The sequence below is a fragment of the Suncus etruscus genome, chromosome 8 (assembly GCF_024139225.1).
Source record: "Suncus etruscus isolate mSunEtr1 chromosome 8, mSunEtr1.pri.cur, whole genome shotgun sequence".
NCBI lineage: Eukaryota > Metazoa > Chordata > Mammalia > Eulipotyphla > Soricidae > Suncus > Suncus etruscus.
This window is the reverse complement of record NC_064855.1, coordinates 73344618-73351038: the sequence shown is the minus strand read 5'-3', so window position 1 is coordinate 73351038 and position 6421 is coordinate 73344618. Positions and strand designations below refer to the sequence as shown.

Genomic DNA, 6421 nt, shown 5'->3' with positions numbered 1-6421 from the left:
AGCAATGTTCAACCACTGATCCCGTCACCAGAGTTAACCTCCCTGCAACAACATTAGGCTTCTTCCCATTACTCCCCATCCCTTATCAGCCTACTATATTAATAGGCAACTTTTCTAGTTTGGTCATTTTAATGGGGCTCACCATTATGTGTATTTTACACTGTGTTTTGCATATTTAGCTCTATCAAGAGCTAATGTGTTTTTTTCTATCAAATTTCAATGGCTATTGTATTATTCTATCAATCCAATATCATTAAGTCATCATAAATTTTCAGGAGAGATATGGAGGCTTTTTATGTTAGGGTACAAAAATCTGCTGTCTGTTATGAGTGTCAGAGCTCCTTTTAATGAGATGACAACCAATGTTTCTCTTCATTGGGCTAATTGTCTAAATCCTTAAATATCTATCACATTAATTTGACAATATAGGGCATAAATGTTTCATTGAGTTCTGTGAACTACTTAAAGAAGTGAATTCTAAGTAGGTGTCACTGAAATATTTAATTTATATCAATTGTGAGAGAAATGCCTATTGACCTGTTGATTTCCTCTTTCTCAATGAGGGCATTTTAGGTATCTTAAAGAGTATATCAAAAGTGATTATAAATCTAGAACAGCCTACTTTTTGGTATAATAGAGCACACATACCATATACACATTCTATTAGTAGAAGTTAGTCAAAGAATCATTTCATTATTCATTCACCTTTTAATCAGTTGATGGATAGCAGATTGTTGTTACCCTTTTATTGTAGCAAATTATATCTTTATTAACTTTCATGTATATATTTTTGTGTTAGAATATGTATTCAATTCTTTTTGAAAAAAATTGCCAGATCATTATGGTTAATCTGGAGGAATGCCAAGCTTTCTTTATTTTCTTTTTTTCTTTTTATTTTTTATTTTATTTATTTTTTTTTGTCCCCCAATTCACAATACATACCCGGCAAGGGGCCTGTGTTGAGGAGTATATGAGGTGCCTTTACTGTACCTTCTCTTTCTATACAGCCAGTGTAAAGAACACAGCCTGTGGTAAGATTTGGGAGGCCTTATCTTATCTTTTATTTATTTTTTTTTTTTTTCTTCAGAGCAAACTAAAGTTGTTTTTTTTTTTGTTTTTTGTTTTTAAAGTAAGAATTCATTTAAAGGACAAAATTGATTAACATAATGAGGTAAACTAATATAACATAATATAGTGACATAACATAACATATAATATAATTGATATAATAATAATACATGTAAGTCAAAGAAAATTTCTGATTAAAAACACAATTTTTTTTTTCATAATGGCTTACATATCTTTCACTGTAGTATTTTGGGTACATATTCACATTGAATGAGGGGAATACCCATCACCTAATATGTCCTCTTCTTAATCAAAAATCAAATATGCTGAAAATAGGCAGAGTCCTGTCTAGAGGCTTCCAACCTCAGTTTGAGAGAGGATGTGAAAAAAGTAATTAAAATACCACAACAATACACACACAAAAAAATATCGAATTAAATAACCGATAAGCACCACAGCAATAAAGACAGGCACCACACAATAATCTCGGTTCTGAAATCAAATCATACTCAAGTGCAAAAAAGAAAGAGAAAGACAAAACAAAATAAAATAAAATAATATTGGAGACATCAACCGTAATCTCCACACCAAAATAAAGACGTCAAAAAAATAGATCATTTATTCTCCTCTTGCTGCTTTCGTGGTATGTGGAAGACTTCTACTTTATCTTGGATGGTAAAATCAGACCTGTTTCTAAAGATCTTGGTGGCTGTGCAGATCAGGGAATGGAGTTTATGAAGTCTTTCTTTGTGGTTCTAGCAGTTATGCTTCTTCAATGTCATTTTTTTGTTTTTTTATGTGTTCTAGGTGTTTCAGAATAGTGCTACCATTCTGTGTTTTTCTTTTGTCTTCTGACTTACTTCGTTTAACATAACATGATCTAGGTCCATCCACGTTGCTGCAAAGTCTGTGATTGTATCATTTCTAACTGCCATGTAATATTCCATTGTATATATGTACCACATCTTAATGATCCATTCATCTGTTGTTGGACATCGAGGTTGGTTCCAAGATTTGGCTATTATACTGAGTGCTGCAATAAATAGTGGGGTGCATATGTATTTTGGAATGAATGTCCTTCCATCTTGGGGATATATGCCTAGGAGAGCAATTGCTGGGTCAAATGGCAGCTCAATTCTAAGTTCTTTGAGCACTCTCCAGACTTTTCTCCATAGATGTTGGACCAAGGGGCATTCCCACCAGCAATGAATGAGAGTTCCTTTCATACCACATCCTCTCAAACAAAGGTTGTTCCCATTATTTTTGATGTGAGCCAACCTCACTGGTGTGAGGTGGTATCTCATTGTTGTCTTGATTTGGAACTCCCTGATGATGAGCGAAGGTGAGCATGTTTTCATGTGTTTGTTGGCCATACTTCTCTCTTCCTCAGAGAAATGTCTATTTATTTCGTCTCCCCATTTTTTTATGGCTTCGTTTGGTTTTGAAGGGCTCAGGTTTCTGAGCGCTTTGTATGTTCTAGATATCAGCCCTTTATCTGATATATCAAGTGAAAAGATTTTTTCCCATTCTGTTAGCTGTCTTCTTGCATTAAGTAGGGTTTCTTTTGCCATGCAGAAGCTTTTTAGTTTGATATAGTCCCATTTGTTTATAGTCGATGCTAACGTTTTTGCCATTGGTGCTCCATTCTCAAAGACCCTTTTGATATAAAGGTCTTCGAGTGTTCTGCCTATTTTATTCTCGATAAACTTTATAGATTCAGGTCTGATTTCCAGATCTTTGATCCATTTTGAGTTGACTTTTGTATAAGGAGTGAGATATGTGTCGATTTTCACTTTCGTGCATATGAGTTTCCAGTTGTACCAACACCATTTGTTGAATAGGCTTTCTTTGTTCCATTTCATATTCTTGCCTCTTTTATCAAATATTAGTTGGCTATATATCTGGGGGTTTATGTCTGGGAATTCTGTTCTAATCCACTGGTCTGAGGTCCTTTCTCTGTTCCAGTACCATGCTGTTTTTATTACTATGGCTTTATAATATAGTTTCAAGTTAGGTAAGGAGATACCTCCCAACTTCTCATTTTTCAGAATGTGTTTAGCTATCCTGGGTCTTTTATGGTTCCAAATGAATTTTATAATTGATTGTTCTTTTTCTTTAAAGAATTGTGTCTGGATTTGGATAGGGATTGCATTAAATCTATATAGCAGTTTGGGTAAAATAGTCATTTTGACTATGTTAATTCTACCTATCCATGAGGATGGGATGTTCTTCCATTTCTTTAGATCGTCTTCAGTTTCTTTCTGAAGTGTTTTGAAGCTTCCCTGGTATAGATCTTTCACTTCTCTTGTAAGGTTGATTCCTAGGTATTTGATATTTTTTGATTCTATCTTAAATGGAATTGTATTTTTAATCTCTCCTCAACTTCATTGTTTGTATATAAAAACGCTACTGTCTTTTGTGTATTGACTTTGTATCCAGCCACTTTACTGTATTGGTTGATTGTTTCTAGGAGTTTTTCTGTGGATTCTTTAGGGTTTTTGATGTATATCATCATATCATCAGCAAATAGAGCTAGCTTGTGTTCCTCTTTCCCTACTTGAATTCCTTTGATTCCCTTCTCTTGTCGGATTGCTATTGCTAGGACTTCTAAGGTTATATTGAATAAGAGTGGAGAGAGTGGACAGCCTTGCCTAGTTCCTGACCTTAGTGGGAATGCTTCTAGCTTCTCGCCATTAAGTATAATGTTGGCTGTAGGCTTTTCATAAATAGCTGTAACTATCTTAAGGAAGGTGCCTTCTAACCCTATTTTGCTGAGTGTCTTTAACATGAACGGACGTTGGATTTTGTCAAACGCCTTCTCTGCATCGATTGATATGATCATGTGGTTTTTGTCCTTCATGTTGTTAATGTGGTGTATAATGTTTATTGATTTGCGTATGTTGAACCAACCTTGCATTCCTAGTATGAATCCCACTTGATCGTGATGTATGATCTTTTTGATGAGGTGTTGGATTCGGTTTGCTAAGATTTTGTTAGAGTATCTTTGCATCAATGTTCATTAGTGAGATTGGTCTGTAGTTTTCTTTTTTGGTGGTGTCTTTGCCTTCTTTAGGAATGAGTGTGATATTATCCTCATAAAAGGATTTGGGGAGGATTCCTGTTTTTTCTATGGTTTTGAAAAGCCTATGGAACAGTGGTAATAAGTCTTCTTGAAATGTTTGATAGAATTCACCTGTAAATCCATCTGGGCCTGGGCATTTGTTCTTAGGGAGTCTTTTAATTACGTCTTCAATTTCCTCTGAAGTGATTGGACTGTTTAGAGTTTCTAGGTCTTCCTTTTCCAGTCTTGGAAGAGGGTGTTTGTCCAAGAATCTGTCAATTTCTGGTGGGTTCTCTAGCCTAGTTGAATATAGTTGTTCATAATATGATCTCATGATATGTTGTATTTCTTGGGGTTCTGTTGTAATCTCTCCCCTTTCATTCGTGATCCTAGTGATTTGGGTGTTTTCCCTCTTTTTTTTGGTAAATTTTGCCAATGGTTTGTCTTTCTTATTTATTTTTTCAAAAAACCAACTCCTGGTCTCATTGATTTTTTGTATTGTTTTCTTAGTCTCTATGTTGTTTATTTCTGCTCTTGTTTTTATGATTTCTTGCCTTCTGGTTGTGGTTGGATTTCTCTGTTGCTGTTGTTCCAATTCTTTGAGGTGATCTTTTAAACTGTTGGTTTTGTTATTTTCCTGTTTCTTAACATAGGCCTGTAATGCTATGAGTTTCCCCCTAAGTACTGCTTTTGCTGTATCCCATATATTCTGACATATTGTCTCTTCATTGTCATTCGTCTCAAGGAATCTTTTTATTTCCTCCTTGAGTTGTTCTTTGATCCAGCTGTTGTTAAGCAGTATGTTATTCAATCTCCAGGTATTAGTTTTCCTCCATTGCTTCTTCTTGACATCAATTATAAGCTCTGTTGCATAGTGATCTGAAAGGGTACTTCTAATGATCCTTACCTTTGTGGTCTTATATAGGTTGGCTTTGTATCCTAAGACATGATCTATTCTGGAGAAGGTTCCATGTGGGTTTGAGAAGAATGTGTATTCTACTTTCTGGGGATGGAGGGCTCTATATAAGTCTATTAGCCCTAATTCTTCTAATTTTTCATTTAGAGCTCTTATTTCTTTACTATTTTTCTGTTTGGAGAATCTGTCCAGTGGTGATAGTGGAGTATTGAGGTCCCCTACTATTATCACAATTCCCTTCATGTGTTTCTCCAGGTTTGTCAGTAGTTGCCTCACATATTTTGGTGATTTTACATTAGGTGCATAGATATTGACCAGGGTTAGCACTTCTTGATCTAATGTTCCCCTGATCAGTAAGTAGTGCCCCTCTTTGTCTCTGATCACTTTCTTGAGGTTGAATACAATTTGGTCTGATATAAGAATGGCTGTCCCTGATCTTTTTTGTTTTCCATTGGCCTGAATAATTACTTTCCATCCTTTAATTCTAAGCCTGTGCTTATCCTGTAACTGTAGGTGTGTTTCTTGCAGACAGCAGTAGTCCGGTTTGTTTTTCGTAACCCAGTTCTCTACTATGTGTCTTTTAACTGGAGCGTTTAGTCCATTAACATTTAGGGAAATTATTGATAAAGAGGACTGTTGTGCAGTTGTATTGTGTGGCGTGGTTGTTGTTACAATCGGGGGTTTGGATTGTGTAATTCGTCTCTAAGTAAGTCACTTAGGATCGGCTTAGTTTGCACAAATAGTTCATGTTCATTCATATTTGTGAATGTTTTTAGTCTGCCCTCCCATATAAATGATAGTTTTGCTGGGTATTGGACCCTGGGTTGGAAATTTCTTTCACTCAGTCGTTTAAATACGTCATTCCACTGTCTTCTTGCTTGAATTATTTCAAATGGGAGATCTGGTTTGATTCTTATGTCCTTTCCTTTGTACTTGAGGTTTTTTTTCTCTCTTATTGCTTTCATGAATTCCTCTTTCTCTTTGTTTTTCACCATTTGGATTATTATGTGTCTTGGTGTGAGTTTATTAGGGTCTATTTTATTAGGGACTCTCTTGACTTCTTGGATTTGTCCTAAATTGTCTTTCCAGAGGGTGGGAAAGTTCTCTGTTATTATCTCCCTGACTACTTGTTCTTCACCCTTCCCTATTTCTTCCCCTTCTGGTATACCCACAATTCTTAGATTGTTTCTCTTGTCCTTGTTCATTAGATATTGGATTTTTCCTTCCAGTGCTTTGCCTTTTATTTCTTTGTTGGTTTCTTGATCATTTTTATATTGCAGTTTTCCTTCGAGTTCATCGATGTGCTTCTCCAACTCTGTGGTTCTACTCGTAAGGCTTGTTATTTTGTCTTTTAAATCCTTCACTTCTTTTTGTAT

The 6421-nt window shown here is 35.4% G+C and overlaps 1 non-coding gene across 1 annotated transcript; it reads right to left on the bottom strand.

Annotated features, from left to right (window-relative positions):
* Positions 1 to 915: 915 nt before the first annotated feature.
* On the bottom strand, positions 916 to 1048 carry LOC126016651 (small nucleolar RNA SNORA51). Its single transcript, XR_007498436.1, has one exon. It is a non-coding gene; the product is annotated as a small nucleolar RNA SNORA51 (small nucleolar RNA).
* Between the last annotated feature and the right edge of the window lie 5373 nt (positions 1049 to 6421).